Genomic DNA, 17,793 nt, shown 5'->3' with positions numbered 1-17,793 from the left:
TCTGAACAAAAGGATGCTCTTGTTGGTGGGAATTGGGGGATTCAGGAACTGTCAGACTGCGAGTTCCCAAACCCACTCACCATCCATCTACAGAATGCCAAGCCTGGAACCCACGTACTGTTTCACTGCTCACATCCAATACACAGTAACTTGTATTGGAGAACATTAAAACAAAACAACTTGCTTTTTATATAGTGCCTCTCACAGCTTAAGGCTGCCTCAACTTATTTCAGTGACCGCTGCAGCCAATTTGCGCACAGCAGGATCCCACAATGAGCATATGAATGAACAACAGTTGTTTTCTTCTGGTGCAGTTGGTTGAGGGTTGTCCAGGACACTGTAATAATTCTCCTGCTCTTTCTTAATCCCAAATGGAGCCGCGTGATTACTTGTACCCATCTGAATAGACAAACAGGACCTCGACTTGATGCTTTAAACCATAAGACATAGGAGCAGAATTAGCCCATTCGGCCCATCGAGTCTGCTCCACCATTCAATCGTATGTTATGTTTCTCATCCCCATTCTCCTGTCTTCTCCCCTGCCATAACTCCTGATCCCTTATTAATCACAAACCTATCTATCTCTGTCTTGAAGACACTCAGTGACTTGGCCTCCACAGCTTTCTGCGGCAATGAGTTCCACAGATTCACCACCCTCTGGCTGAAGAAATTCCTCCTCATCTCGGTTTTAAAGGATCGTCCCTTCAGTCTGAGGCTATGCCCTCGGGTTCTAGTTTCTCCTAGTGGAGGAAACGTTCTCTCCATGTTCACTCTTATCTAGACCTCTCAGTATTCTGTAACTTTCAGTGATTTACTTATTGGGCAGAAGACAGTTACAACAGTCCATCACCCCCTCAGTGTTGAATTGAAGTGCCGTCCGAGGTTATGTGCACCCAGGTGGGAGTGGAACCCACAGCCTTTGAGTCAGAGGCAGAAGTGTTTCAACTGAGCCGGGCTGCCAATGTTCACTTCAACATGCTGCAAAGTACTAATGTCAGATAGTTGAAATGAACTTAAATCCTCGGAGTTGGCTTGTCAGAAACTGAAAGCTTGCAGCAGGAGGCTACATTTCCTGTTTGCTGCCACAGCTCCTCCTGTGTGTCCGTTATGGTTAGCAAGGATACAAGGTTCAAGCACCCACAGCACCGTCACAACCTGGATTATTGATATCCAGAAGCGGCTCTTCAGATGTCTTAATGAGGCACGGTGTGTTTATCGACTGTTATCATCATCAGCTGCAGCACACTGCACAACCTTGCAATACTAAAAGATCTAACCATGGAGGAGGAGGAGACTGACCCTCAGTCGAATCCAGAATAGAACACTAGGCTATGATGATGCCATTCATCATTGTTAAATATATTGAAGATGCTGGCGTGGATCTTTAAAAAAAAAAGCTATCCAGCCCACATGACGCTGAGAAAATATTTCCAAGGACTTTCTAACATCCTGAATTTCCTTGACAAGGCCCACAATTGACCGCACTGCAGCCTGCGACTCTGGAAAAAGTTCAAATCCAGTGCAACAAATTGATGTCACCTGCTGTGTGTCACATGTGTGAGATTAGTGTTGTTTTCCAAAAGCTTCAGCTGTTTTCCCTGAGCTGAGAGGCCACTAACCAAAGGAGATGGATCTGAGGTGATTGGTATTGAAGAATTAGAGGAGACATGAAATAAACAGTTTTGCCCAGAGGGCGTCTGGAATTCACTGCTCCACGTTGGTGGTTGAGGCGGAAATGTTCAACTCATTTAGAAGGTACCTGGATCTGCATCTGAAGTGCTGTCACCTGCAAGGCTGCGGATTGTGGCTGGAAAGTGGGATTAAAATGAGCGGCTAGTTCCATAGAACATAGAACATAGAACACTACAGCGCAGTACGGGCCCTTCGGCCCTCGATGTTGCGCCGACCTGTGAAACCATCTGAAGCCTATCTGACCTACACTATTCCATTTTCATCCATGTGTCTATCCAGTGACCACTTAAAAACCCTTAAAGTTGGCGAGTCTACTACTATTGCAGGCAGGACGTTCCACACCCCTACTACTCTCTGAGTAAAGAAACTGCCTCTGACATCTGTCCTATATCTCTCACCCCTCAATTTAAAGCTATGTCCCCTCGTGTTGGTCATCACCATCCGAGGAAAAAGACTCTCACTGTCCACCCTATCTAACCCTCTGACTATCTTATATGTCTCTATTAAGTCACCTCTCAGCCTTCTCCTCTCTAACGAAAACAACCTCAATTCCCTGAGCCTTTCCTCGTAAGACCTTCCCTCCATGCCAGGCAACATCCTAGTAAATCTCCTCTGAACCCTTTCCAAAGCTTCCACATCCTTCCTATAATGTGGTGACCAGAACTGCACGCAGTACTCCAGGTGTGGCCGCACCAGAGTTATGTACAGCTGCAGCATGACCTTGTGGTTCCGAAACTCAATCCCCCTGCTTATAAAGGCTAGCACACCATATGCCTTCTTAACAGCCCTATTAACCTGGGTGGCAACTTTCAGGGATTTATGTACCTGGATGCCGAGATCTCTCTGTTCATCTACACTACCAAGAATCTTGCCATTAGCCCAGTACTCTGCATTCCTGTTACTCCTTCCAAAGTGAACCACCTCACACTTTTCCGCATTAAACTCCATCTGCCACCTCTCAGCCCAGCTCTGCAGCTTATCTATGTCCCTCTGTATCCTATAACATCCTTCAGCACTATCCACAACTCCACCGACCTTCGTGTCATCTGCAAATTTACTAACCCATCCTTCTACACCCTCTTCCAGGTCATTTATAAAAATGACAAACAGCAGTGGCCCCAAAACAGATCCTTGCGGTACACCACTAGTAACTGAACTCCAGGATGAACATTTGCCATCAACCACCACCCTCTGTCTTCTTTCAGCTAGCCAATTACTGATCCAAACCGCTAAATCACCTTCAATTCCATACTTCCTTATTTTCTGCAATAGCCTACCGTGGGGAACCTTATCAAACGCCTTACTGAAATCCATATACACCACATCAACAGCTTTACCCTGATCCACCTGTTTGGTCACCTTCTCAAAAAACTCAATAAGGTTTGTGAGACATGACCTACCCTTCACAAAACCGTGTTGAGTATCGCTAATCAACTTGTTCTTTTCAAGATGATTATAAACCCTATCTCTTATAACCTTTTCCAACATTTTACCCACAACCGAAGTAAGGCTCACAGGTCTATAATTACCAGGGTTGTCTCTACTCCCCTTCTTGAACAAGGGGACAACATTTGCTATCCTCCAGTCTTCCGGCACTATTCCTGTCGACAAAGACGACATAAAGATCAAGGACAAAGGCTCAGCAATCTCCTCCCTGGCTTCCCAGAGAATCCTAGGATAAATCCCATCTGGCCCAGGGGACTTGTCTATTTTGACATTTTCTAAAATTGCTAACACCTCCTCCTTTTGAACCTCAATTCTATCTAGCCTGGTCGACTGAACCTGAGTGTTCTCCTCGACAACATTGTCTTTCTCCAGTGTAAACACTGACGAAAAATATCCATTTAATGCTTCCCCTATCTCCTCTGATTCCACACACAACTTTCCACTACTATCCTTGATTGGCCCTAATCTTACTCGAGTCATTCTTTTGTTCCTGATATACCTATAGAAAGCCTTAGGGTTTTCCTTGATCCTATCCGCCAACGACTTTTCGTGTCCTCTCCTCGCTCTTCTTAACTCTCCCTTTAGGTCCTTCCTGGCTAACTTGTAACTCTCAAGTGCCCTAACTGAGCCTTCATGTCTCATCCTAACATAAGCCTTCTTCTTCCTCTTGACAAGTGCTTCAACTTCCTTAGTAAACCACGGCTCCCTTGCTCGACAACTTCCTCCCTGCCTGACAGGTACATACTTATCAAGGACACGCAGTAGCTGTTCCTTGAAAAAGCTCCACATTTCGATTGTACCCATCCCCTGCAGTTTCCTTCCCCATCCTATACCTCCTAAATCTTGCCGAATAGCATCATAATTGCCTTTCCCCCAGCTATAATTCTTGCCTTGCGGTATATACCTATCCCTGCCCATTGCTAAAGTAAACATAACCGAGTTGTGATCACTATCACCAAAGTGCTCACCTACATCTAAATCTAACACCTGGCCGGGTTCATTACCCAGTACCAAATCCAATGTGGCCTCGCCCCTTGTTGGCCTGTCTACATACTGTGTCAGAAAACCCTCCTGCACACACTGCACAAAAACTGACCCATCTATAGTACTCGAACTATAGTATTTCCAGTCAATATTTGGAAAGTTAAAGTCCCCCATAACAACTACCCTGTTACTCTCGCTCCTGTCAAGAATCATCTTTGCAATCCTTTCCTCTACATCTCTGGGGCTATTCGGAGGTCTATAGACAACTCCCAACAGGGTGACCTCTCCTCTCCTGTTCCTAACCTCGGCCCATACTGCCTCAGTAGACGAGTCCTCAAGCGTCCTTTCTACCGCCGTAATACTTTCTTTGATTAACAATGCCACACCCCCCCCTCTTTTACCATCTTCTCTGTTCTTACAGAAACATCTAAATCCTGGAACCTGCAACAACCATTCCTGTCCCTGCTCTACCCATGTCTCCGAAATCGCCACAACATCAAGATCCCAGGTACCAACCCATGCTGCAAGCTCACCCACCTTATTCCGGATGCTCCTGGCGTTGAAGTAGACACACTTCAAACCAGCGTCCTGCTTGCCGGTGCCCTCTTTCGAACTTTTAACCCTATCCCTGACCTCACTACTCTCAACATCCTGTACACTGGGTCTACAATTTAGGTTCCCATCCCCCTGCTGAATTAGTTTAAACCCCCCCGAAGAGCACTAGCAAATCTCCCTCCCAGGATATTGGTACCCCTCTGGTTCAGGTGAAGACCATCCTGTTTGTAGAGGTCCCACCTACCCCAGAATGAGCCCCAATTATCCAGGAAACCAAAACCCTCCCTCCTGCACCATCCCTGTAGCCACGTGTTCAACTCCTCTCTCTCCTTATTTCTTACTTCGCTAGCACGTGGCACGGGTAACAACCCAGAGATAACAACTCTGTTTGTTCTAGCTCTCAGCTTCCACCCTAGCTCCCTGAATTTCTGTCTCAAATCCCCATCTCTCTTCCTACCTATGTCGTTGGTACCTATGTGGACCACGACTTGGGGCTGCTCCCCCTCCCCCTTAAGGATCCCAAAAACACGATCAGAGACATCACGAACCCTGGCACCTGGGAGGCAACACACCAACCGTGAGTCTCTTTCGTTCCCACAGAACCTCCTGTCTGTTCCTCTAACTATGGAGTCCCCAATGACAAGTGCTCTGTTCCTCTTCTCCCTTCCCTTCTGAGCAACAGGGACAGACTCTGTGCCAGAGACCTGCGCCCTATTGCTTACCCCTGGTAAGTCGTCCCCCGCAACAGTATCCAAAACGGTATACTTGTTATAGAGGGGAACGACCACAGGGGATCCCTGCACTGCCTGCCGGTTCCCTCTGCCTCCCCTGACGGTAACCCATCTACTTTCTTCTTTTACCTGAGGTGTGACTACCTCCCTATAACTCCTCTCAATAACCTCCTCCGCCTCCCGAATGATCCGAAGTTCATCCAGCTCCAGCTCCCTAATGCGGCTCTCGAGGAGCTGGAGTTGGGTGCACTTCCCGCAGATGTAGTCAGAAGGGACACGAGAGGTGACCCTTTCCTCCCACATTCTGCAGGAGGAACATTCAACTGCCCTAGCCTCCATTCCCACTGAACTAACTTCCCAACTAATGAAAAATAAAAAACTTGTTAGTTTAGCAATCCAACGGACAGAGCTTTTTTTTTTGGTTAGAGGAGGAGGATGGATGGGAGACAGTACGTAAGTAGTGTTTCGGGTAAAGCTGTCACTCGAGAACAGCCCCTTCACAAACCACCTTCAACCTACGCTGACCGCACTGCACGTATGCAAATCTCCCCGGAACAGCCAATCAGAAGCTCTGCTCTGCTGGATGCTCACCTTCCGTCGAACTCCTCGGGTCACTGATGCAGGTGCACCTTCAACTTACGCTGACCGCACTGCACGTATGCAAATCTCCCCGGAACAGCCAATCAGAAGCTCTGCTCTGCTGCCCTCTGCTGGATGCTCACCTTCCGTCGAACTCCTCGGGTCACTGATGCAGGTGCACCTTCAACTTACGCTGACCGCACTGCACGTATGCAAATCTCCCCGGAACAGCCAATCAGAAGCTCTGCTCTGCTGCCCTCTGCTGGATGCTCACCTTCCGTCGAACTCCTCGGGTCACTGATGCAGGTGCACCTTCAACTTACGCTGACCGCACTGCACGTATGCAAATCTCCCCGGAACAGCCAATCAGACGCTCTGCTCTGCTGCCCTCTGCTGGATGCTCACCTTCCGTCGAACTCCTCGGGTCACTGATGCAGGTGCACCTTCAACTTACGCTGACTGCACTGCACGTATGCAAAATCCGTTTTTCTCCTTTTTGTCTGGCATGGACATGATGGGCTGAATGGTCTCTTTCTATGCTGTAACTTTTCTGTGGATCTATAGATTTTTCTGGTGTTATGTAGTACCACACAGAAGGGGGGGGGGGCATTTGGCCTCTGAAGGCTTCCACAATGTACTATTTTGCAACCTTAATCTGTTACTTCAATATGATTCATAAGTGGTTGGAGTAAATGTGCTGACTGTGCTGACTGTGCTGAGTGGGAGATTCGGGCGACCCATATATCCTTGTGCAGCTAGACCTGAATTTGTTTCAACGATAGAATTATAGAATCCCTACAGTTCAGAAGGAGGCCATTCAGCCCATGGAGTCTACACCGACCCTCTGAAAGAGCATCCTAACCGAAGCCCACTCCCCCACTCCCATCACCTTAACTCCAACTAGCCTTTGGACACTAAGGGGCGATTTATCATGGTCAATCCACCTCACCTGCACATCTTTGGACTGTGGAAGGAAACCTGAGCACCCGGACGAAACCCACGCAGACAAGGGGAGAACGTGCAAACTCCACACAGACGGTCTCCCAAGGTCAAAATCGAGCCCGAGTCCCAGGCACTATGAGGCAGCAGTGCTAACCACTGTGCCACCATATTGACCATTTTAGTTGCCATGTAGCACAACAGAATGGGAGACATGACACTACCATAGCCACTATAATCTGTGATCAATCCATCCAAGCCCTTGTCTTTGGCTGCATCGCAGGACATCTCCTAAACTGCATTAGAGCAAAGCAAAGGTCTGCAAAACCCTGACTCATCACTTAATATCCCAGCAGTTTGGAAGTACATGAGAGAACTAAGAGTGTACATATGTACTATAGAATCCTTGACTTCGATAGAAGTAATTAATTTCTGGAACGCTACACCTCGTGATGCCTAGTGAGCTCCTAACAGACTCACATCACACCTGGGACTGTACAGACCAATTTCAAAAGAGACCAGGGGGATGTCAATTGCATTTAATAAGCCAACCTTGCGAGTGGAGTGAGTGGATCTGCTGAGGCGAGGGCTTCCCAAACATCAAACGCTCAATTTAGATGACACCCCTTTCAAAAATGAATGACTGAGCAATGATCATTCCTGAAATCAAAACCATTTCCAGATACTGGATAAATTGTGGAGAGGAAAGGTCACATGACCCAAGCCTTCAGTCGTTTGGACAGGTTGACATTACATCTTTGGTCTTCACAGCCCAACTGTCCTTTTAGCATCAACTGCACAGAATTCCAGCAGCCAGATTGGATAAGTAGTGTTAGGAAAACAAAAGTAATTTTAAGGAATTTATATTTGTATTGGTAAACATTAAGGTATAGTTTTAAGTGGGTTTAATTTAATGGTTTTGTGCCTGGAAGGGTAAAACCTGTAGTTAGATTCATGCCGGGCAAAGGTGTTTGTAAATGTGGGAGTTGGTTAATTTCCAACTGTGTTTTTCTATTGTGCTTAGAGAGGACTATGGTGTGAAGAATATATACAATTCTATACAACACCACAATATGTGGTGTTGTTTTAGCAGCTGGGGCCTTGTAAAGTAGAGAAGCTTTTATGTTTCTTATAAAGTAATTTTATTGCAGTAGGAGATAGGCAATGAGAAAAAGGCAACTCTCGCAGTTCTGCTAGGAGCAGCTGGTTCAGAAGACTAGAGAGCGAACATCTCCTTGGCTTTGTCAGAAGAAAAGCCATACCATGGAGTAATGCTTAAGAAAGCAAGTGCAGAGATTTGAACAGCAGCTAGTTATGGAAACTAAAGAAATGAAGAGTAGTTTCCAAGAAATCTGAGGTTAACGGTACTAGAACAGAGAACTGTTCAATAAGGACAGTTCAATGAGCTGAGAAAGCTGAGATACCGGAAAGATATCTGAAGTGATATTCTGGTTTGTGAGGTTTTACAACAGCTTGTGGAACATGAGTTTAAATAACTATGGAAATCAGTGGTGAGATCACGTAGTTTATCTAAAAGCAGTTCAAACAGAGGAAACCTAAACGGGGTGGTGTAAAATCAAGGACTGGGTTCGTTGTTAAAATTGGAGTGGAAGCTTGGGTTAAAAGTCCTCCATTTGTAAAACCTGGATGGATTTCAGAATGTATACCGTTCATGGAAAACATTTTCATGAGAGAAGATTTGAAAGCATATTTTTGGGAGTGGAGTTTGCAAACTCTTGTGTGATCATCAACTGGGTGAATTCTGAGGAGAAATCAATAATAATTATTGTAACTATTATAATATTATATTAGCTTTTTTAGTGCCACAAGTAGGCTTACATTAACACTGCAATTAAGTTACTGTGAAAATCCCCTAGTCGCCACACTCCGGCACCCGTTCGGGTATACTGAGGGAGAGTTCAGAATGTCCAATTTACCTAACGAGCATATCTTTCGGGACTTGTGGGAAGAAACCAGAGCACCAGGAGGAAACCCACGTAAGGAGAAGGCAGAACCCGTAGAGTCACCTTGTATGCTTCAGAGGGACTTTGTATTAGTGTTAATGAAACGATTGTAGATTAATATGTACTTTGTAATCTGTGTTAATCCTAAAAGTTGTGTGTAATTATTAAAGGCATATTGCGTCAAAATCCAATTTTTAAAAGTTTAATGAAAATATTTCATTGTTGTAAAAATTAATTAGCAGCTCTGTGACTCTGTTTCTCCAGGTTTCATTTTTAAAAATAAAAGTTGCGGCCTTTTGAGCCAGGGTTCTACTCTGGAATCTTCCTGATCATCAACTGGGACCATAACAGTCGTCTCAACTCCACAAAGCCTGCTTGATCTTTAAAAGTCCCTGATCAATGCCTGCCAAGTGGTCTAAACATAGAAATGTCCCTTGTGTGACACCATCATTTTATTTCAAGGACCTTTGCCTCATTTAACCAATCAGAAACTCATTGGAATGGAACAGTAGCACAAAATAAACACTCTTTGGCTCTGACTTTGATGTCTGGAACTCGCAGGGACATTCATTTGTGTGGTCTTTACATTGTAAAGCTGCCTTTCTCTATCCATAACCCCACCCCCACATACACCAACCCCCACTTCACTTGCCCAATCCTTTTGCTGTGTGAATATTCAGAGTGGGAAATGGAAAACATTAGTTTTTTCTGAGTTTTGACCGTGTAACTAAACTAACCCTCTGAGTTAATCCTAACTCAAGTTCATTGTAGATTATTAGTAAAATTGGATCACAAAAACTGGGCGATTGGGCAAACATGGCACCTCCTATTCTTTTAAAAACTAATTCAAATCATCGCCTGCTTCTGGAAATCAGTGCAGCTTGAATTATCCCTCTCCTTTTTTTTGGAAATGTTTTTTATTGCGTTTTCATATTTTATATCCAACAAATTATTAGAAAAAAACATGCAAAAATTAACATGTATATTTACAGGCAAGCATCTTCATAATAACAACTGTGGCCACCCCCTTTAACCGGCATACATATTTTACATTCCCCAATATGGCCGAGGCACATGTTTATAGGCATTTATTTACAATTTGGTTTTGGGCCTTAGCTTGCCATCAGACTGTGGCTTGTGGCTTTGTCCTTCCTTTTTTTTGGAATAATTTTAATTCAAGTTTTCAACAACAAATTTTATCACAACAGAGAAAAACAGTAACCCCTCCCCTCCAATAAAAAAACAATAAATTAACAAGAAAAAGAAATAAGCATAAAACCATGAGAACAAACCCCCATAATGAACCCGTAGCCCCCCCCCCCCCCCCCCCCCCCCCCCCCCCCCTCCGGCTACCAATTATCCCTCTCCTGTCCGCAGCAATACTAAGCTCGGTAGAGACCTCTGCCTTCATCCTCTCAAAGACGCTAATCCCTCTTGTAACCAGTGATGTTAAGTCTGGTCCCCTCAAAGTCCTTGTCATCTCTGGGCTTTACTCCAGTTCCTTTTTAATTAGCTGCCATTTTGTTTTTAGATGAGTGCGTAGAATGCCAGGCATGTGACCGACCTCTAACCCCTCCCCGTTCCCGTGTTGGAGATGGGACATAACATGCGAACTGAACATGCATCATGAAGCTCGATTGCATCAGAAACAGAGGGTGGGATTTTCTGCTCCGACCCTCCACTGGTATCACTCCCTCCCGCCGATAGACAGTGGGTCCCACCATGGTGGGATTGGAAGATCGCAGATAGAGTTTAACAAGCAGCCCAATATTATTTTATTTTAATCTCATTTGATATTTTATAATATTGCATCATAGAGTTGCAGAATCATAGAATCATCAAATTTACAGCGCTGAAGGAGGCCATTTGGCCCATCGAGTCTGCACCAACCCTTGGAAAGAGCGCCCTATCCAAGCCCACACCTCCACCCTATCCCTGTAACCCGTCTTAAATTTTTTGGTCACTAAGGGCAATTTAGCCAGGCCAATCCACCTAATCTGCACATCTTTGGACTGTTGGAGGAACTGTTGCACCCGGAGGAACAGCTTTGCTCCACGCAGACACGGGGAGAACGTGGAGACTCCGCACAGACAATGACCCAAGCCGGGAATCGAACCTGAGACCCTGGAGCTGTGAAGCAACTGTGCTTGCCACTATGCTACCGTGCTGCCCCTATCAGAATAGGAAGGTATATTTTTGGGGTTTTACATTAGAAATCCATCCAATTGTGTTTATTGGCAATGACTGCTCACATAGTGTCCGCAATGAACTACATTGTGTCTTTATAAGCCTAATATCTGGCTAAATGTAGCAAGATTGAGTGACTGGAAGGCTAACTCTTGCCACTGTATTCCAAGTTATTGGATCAGGTGCTGCTACATAACTTTTTCACCTTCAGTAAGTCAATTGAACCTGCATTCTATCAGACCAAGGCTCTACCTGTAAAGCAGTGAATATATTTAACATAAAACAGGCAGAAGGACTGGACTCAGTGCAACAGAACCCCAGGACTAATGGATCCATGTGAGATGATCATCCACCCACTGGCTGTAGGTGCTGCAGATTATATTGGATATCCTGGGCTTTTGTCCTTGATGAAGGAGTAGCGCTCCGAAAGCTTGTGATTTCAGATAAACCTGTTGGACTTTAACCTGCTGTTGTAAGATTCCTTACTGTGCCCACCCCAGTCCAGTGCCAGCATCTCCACATCCCAGTTAATGGTGACTGACAGTTAACTGTCAAGCATTGTTTGGAAATTTAAAGCAGACAGCTTGACTCTGATTTGTCAAGGCATTGCCCTGAGGAATGAGCCAGAAAATAGCTGTCACTTATTTTGTTTAGCTGAAACAGACGCAATGTGTGTACATGTTCTTTCTGTCCGCAAGGAACAGGGCGCTGTGTATTAATATATCTAGATTCCAGTATATGCAAATACAGCACACTGTGAGCCCGATTGGCAATCTTAAATTGGTTGTCAGCGTAATTTTTAGCACACTGAGGATTATTTAGCAAATGTCCAATCGCAGAATCACATCTAACGTTGGATACTGTGTTTTGTATTTTAGAAGCATGGGCTTGTTGTGTACAGTCTGTGCTTTGCACATTGTGAACAGCAGAATGAACATGTTGTTTAACATAATCTGCCAGCCTATGGGATGTATGACCTACAATACTTAGCATCACACTGGTGCTGAAATACATATACCACATTACTCATCTGTGTGATGTGTAGGATATCTCTTTGGCTTGATGGTATCATCCTGTTAGTGGTGAATACCACTGGTGTTGCTGCTGCATAGTAACAATGTGCAATAGCTGGCTTCACTTGTTGCTCATGTTTTTGAGATATCTTGCCCTTCCAAGGTAATCTGAGGTAGACTAATGTTATGCATTTGTTGTTACTCACAAAGAGTAAAAGAAGTAGAGGTGCCAGGTGAAAGTTTGTAAAAACATAGTGCAGGGTTTATTAAGAAAGTTGCTTCTACAGCATAAGACACTGCTGACATCGCTGCATATCACGTGTTTTTTTACCAGCTGATAGCGTTACTTGAATACATGACACCCCTCCCCTTTACTCTTTCAGTGCCAACAGCTTTTCTTTTATATACTTAAACAACAGATCCAACACGATATTCATTACATTACACCATCATGTTATTTATACACATATACATCAGTAAGACGGTCTCTTTGGTGGACACCTGCATCGTTGAGGCAATATTCGACATTCAGGAATTTGGCTCTTTGAGATCATGGAAGTGTCTTCCTGTTCACTTGTTGGTGGTACTTCTTGTGAAACTAACACAGTATCTGTCTCTGTTGGTAGTGATTGTTCTGCAATGGCAGATTCAGTCATTTCTTCAGTCATGGATCTCAGTTCTGGTGCATCAATGTCCATATGCTCCAAAGTGAATATTTATGCTGAAGACTCTATGCATTCACCCTGTGAAGCTAATGGCTAGTCAGCATGCCGATGCCAAATTCATCGTCTCTTTGAAATATGGAAGATATCGGGCTTGTCATGGCAAAATAATGGCTGGATCCCATTTTTCACTCATGGTATAATTTTGAACAAAAGCACGTTCTCCACAGTTAAAGCCTCTAGGCTTTGAGATTCACTCTCTTCCAAGCATTTCTGTTTGATGCTGCCAGCTGACAATTTCTGAAATTGTACCCAGTGTTATGAGGTCACACTGGTTTCGCAATTTCCTCTTGAGTAGTAGCATTGCTGGTGAGTTTTGCATGATTAAATGGGTGGAATTTCAATATGACATTAGAAACTTGTTAACACATCTAGATAAGGAACCTTGATCTCTCGATGCCTGTACTGTGTGTTTGAGTGATTGCACAAAGTGTTCAGCCAACCCACTGGTTGCTGGGTGATACAGAGCAGATTTAATATGGCAGATACCAATCCTCTTTAAGCAATCTTTGAACCAAACCTCTTTAAGTAATCTTCGATGATGCTCAAAGCTTTTTTCCTCGTTGAGCATAGTTTAACTCAGTGCTAGTTAAAATTCTAAACGCAATGCTATTGTCCATTCCTCTCCTGAGGGCATTATGTGTGAGGCAACTGCGCCAACTACAGGTGATGCGTCACAAGCAAGCTGCAGCCTCAGCTTTGGATTGTAATGGACCAATAACTCTGACTTTTTTTAAACTTCTTTGAAATTTTGATAAGCATTTTCACATGCTTTAGTCCAGTGCCAGCTTGTTTGGCATAAAACAAAGTGCGTAAAGGCTTCACATTCATTGCTAAGGTGAGAACAAATTTTCCACTGTAAATGAGTAGTTCTAAAAGCAACCTGAACTGTATGATGTGGACATGGAGCTTCTAGGATCTCATTCATCTTCCTTGGTTCTCTATGTGAACTGTCTTTGTCAATGAGATGACCCAGATAATTGATGGAAGACTTAAAAAATTCACACTTTTCTTTCTTGTCTCTAAAATTGTGATTTTGTAAACGTGCAAGAGTAGCTTTCAAATTTCTTATATCTTCTTTATCATTCAAAACCGTAATAAGAGTGCCATCTAGGTAATATTGTACACCAGTTAATCCACTCAGAATTTGATCATGGATATCTGAAAAAGAGCAGGTGTCAAAGTTATCCCAAATGGAAGTCTCCGATAACAACAAAATGCGCTTATGTGCCACTATGGTAAGTAACGGTTTTGGGGCAGCACAGTGGACTAGTGGTTAGCACTGCTGCCTGACTATGCCGAGGACCCAGGTTCGATCCCAGCCCCGGGTCACTCTCCATGTGGAGACATTCCTTCTGTGGATGCGTGGATTTCACCCCCACATCCCAAAACAATGTGCAGGCTAGGTGGATTGTTGGGTTCATGACAGCCCAGTTGAGCTTTATCTTCCTCAACCATAATCTACCAAACAATGCTGGAAAGTTACCTTGGGCAGTGTGAAGAGGCAACTCTACTTTTTGACCATTAACTTCCACGAGCACCTGAATGCATTCCTTTGATGGCACAATCTCTTTGGTGTATTTCCTCAGGACAACATCTGATAGTTGTAAAGGTAGATGTTTTAGTTTTTGACTGTATATTGTCTCAAGTCTGAGTGATACTGCAGCACCCATGTCTACTTCCATTTTGAAAGTGTTGCCATCAAGCTTTGATAAACACAAAAGCATGGGCTGGATTCTCCGCATCCCAACGGCGAAATCGCGGCCGGTGCCGGGGTGGAGAATCCAGTTTGACACTGAAATCGGGCCCAGTGCTGGTTCGCCAATTCTCTGGGCAGCAAAAGGTTCACTGGGGAGTACGCCACGCCGCTGGGGGCCATTGCCAGAGGCCGCTCCGACATTCTCCGCCCCAGACTGGCCGAGTTCCCGATGGCGTGGAACTAACCTGGTATTGCCGGTTGGGATACTCGCGTGACAGCTGCAGACGCAGTCCATGGCCGCCCTGGTCGGAGGCGGGCCGATTGGAGGCCAGGAGTGGCCTATACGCAGTGGGAGAATGATTGTCCAGGGTTTGATGATCAGGCACGTGGACAATCGGGGGTCTCTTTCTTGGATCTACCTCCGCGGTCCAAGTCTGCCATGGAGCATGGCGCAGCCGCTGGAGGCCACTGACGTGCACATGCACCCTCTGACCCGAACGTACGGAGTCCGTATCTGCAGCAAAAGCTGTGAGATTTACTCCGGGTCCCTGCTAGCCCCTGCAGGGCTATGAATTCGTATCCCTTTTTTCCAGGATTTTCAGCTGTAAAACTCCACGGTTTGACCCCGGCGTGGGGACATAGTCCCAGTAATGGAGAATCCAGCCCATGTGTTTTTGTGATCTCCTGATAAGATTCCAAGCTTGAATTCTTTAAGCTGACTTGTCACCTTGTCCCCCAGTGAGTCTTTAGTTCCATCACTTAACTGGTAAACGTGACCAGCAGACTTGGCTATGTTTTTCTTGGTACACTTCTTTTGAGCTGATGAAGGTTGGCGTGACCAACATACCTTGGTGATGTGGCCTCCTTAACCACAGTTTTTCTCCTTATTCCAACATTCTCCTGCTGAATGTCCTACTTGAGTACAGTGACAACATGGTAGATTTTTTTGCAAACCAGCTTTTACCAGTTGGCACATTATGAAATTTTGCTCGAGCTCCAATCAACGAAACCTCTTTTGCTGCAAGTTCCACGGAGCTATGAAATAAATGGCAGAACCATCAGGAGCATAGAGACACAGAGAGATCTGGGTGTGCAGGTCCACAGATCCTTAAAACTGGTGGAAATGGTGGAAAAGAAAGCATATGGCAGGCTTGCTTTCATAGGACAGGGTATCGAGTATAAAAGCTCGCAAATTATGTTACAGTTAAAAAATTGGTTAGGCCACATTTGGAATACTGTGTCCAATACTGGTCACCACATTACTAGAAGGACGTGGAGGCTTTGGAGAGAGTACAGAAAAGGTATACCAGGATGTTGCCTGGTATGCAGGGTATTAGCTATGAGGAGAGATTGAATAAACTGGGATTGTTCTGCCGAGAGAGATGGAGGCTGAGGGGGCTACCTGATAGAAGTTTATAAAATTATGAGGGGTATAGATAGGGTGAACATTTGAAGGCTTTTTCCCAGGGCGGAATTAAAAATTACAAGGGGGCCCAAGTTCAAGGTGAGAGGGGATAGGATCAGTGGAGATGTGCAGGGGAAGTTTTTTACACAGAGGGTGGTGGTGGCCTAGAATGCACTGCCAAGTGAGGTGCTTGAGGTAGATACGTTAGCGACCTTTAAGACTTATCTGGATAGACACATGAACAGACGAGGTAGAGAAGGGTTCAGACGTTTGGTCGAGATAGGACACGTGAAGGGTGCAGGCTTGGTGGGCCGAAGGGCCTGTTCCTCTGCTGTATTGTTTTTGTTCTTTGTTCTTATTTCAGATTTAAGTTTGCATGGTGGGAAAATGGCTTGTGTCCTATTTACAAGGTTCCCATTAAGTCCAATCGTACAAAGCATGGAGCTGAAAGAATCTTAATGAATGGATTGACCAGTGACAGTAAGGTTGTGGACGACCATGGTATAGAACTCCTGTTAGATTTCTCAACTGGTGCTGCAAGGAAAGGGAGTTCATTTGACTGCTCCATTTCAAAGATTAATTTGAGAGCAAGATTTTTGTCTTGCATTCATCAGGAGGATTGCTCCCGGGCAAGATCGCGCTATGAACGCGATTTCACACCGGGCGGCCAATTAAGGCCAGACCTATGTTAAATTTGTCCTCCAGTTTGCCTGACAGTGAGGGTGGGAACAAGTTGGGCACTGGACCCAATTATATCCCCCAGAACATTGGGAACTTCGATTAAACCTCCAGTGGAAAAACAGATAGGTCCAACAACATGGAAATGAATTTGGTATTAATACTGTACCTTTTCAGCTGTGGGTCGGTGCAGACTCGATGGGCCAAATGGCCTCTTTCTGCACTGTATGTTCTATGTATCTATGTAACTGATCCTGACTAAAACCTTCACTGACTCGATGTATTTGTAGCTCTAGCAGCTCTGAAGTATACCTTGAAGGCCCTGCCCAGCATCTGCGCTGGGACTGTAAGCACACTTGCTCAAATTTCTGGAGTGGGACTCGAACCCATAACTTACTGAATTCAGAATGCTCCAACGTGGTAGACACTCAGACCATAAAGGGTGCGTCTGGTCTACCTACTATTCATGGAATCATAGAATTTACAGTGCAGAAGGAGGCCATTTGGGCCATCGGGTCGGCACTGGCCCTTGGAAAGAGCACCCTAATTAAGCCCACTCCTCCACCCTATCCTCATAACCCAGTAACCCCACCCAACCTGTTTTGGACACTAAGGGCAATTTATCATGGCCAATCCGCCTAATCTGCACATCTTTGGATTGTGGGAGGAAACCCGGAGCACCCGGTGAAAACCTACGCAGACACGGAGAGAAAGTGCAGACTCCGCACAGACAGTGACCCAAGCCGGGAATCGAACGTGGGAACCTGGAGCTGTGAAGCAACTGTGCTAACCACTGTTCTACATAGCAACTTTGGACTGCACAGATGAGGTGGCGCAGCTGAGACTAGGGGCCATGTGGGCAGGGTGGGGTGCAAAGTGAGGAAGGGAGTGATGGGGACTGCAAATGAAGCAAAATTGATCCATTTTATAGTGGAATAATTTTTATAAAACTGTTCTTAATCTTGCAGGTATCTGGACATCTACTGCTGGGTCAGTTGGGACACCTCCGATAACAAACCTGCTGTATCTGTACGATGGGTCATTATGAAGGCCTGGGTCATGGAGAGTCTGATGTTCAGAGAACCCCTACCTTCAGCTCACCTCCCCCACTGACCCCATCACCTTCCCATATAATTACAGTGCCCATGGATTTTAAAGACCATGATTTTTGTCCCCCATGGTGTGTGCAGACTAATCTA

This window comes from Scyliorhinus canicula, chromosome 12 (genome assembly GCF_902713615.1).
Source record: "Scyliorhinus canicula chromosome 12, sScyCan1.1, whole genome shotgun sequence".
In the NCBI taxonomy this organism is placed as follows: Eukaryota; Metazoa; Chordata; class Chondrichthyes; order Carcharhiniformes; family Scyliorhinidae; genus Scyliorhinus; species Scyliorhinus canicula.
The sequence above is the reverse complement of the archived record's forward strand: the minus strand, read 5'-3'. Positions refer to the sequence as shown.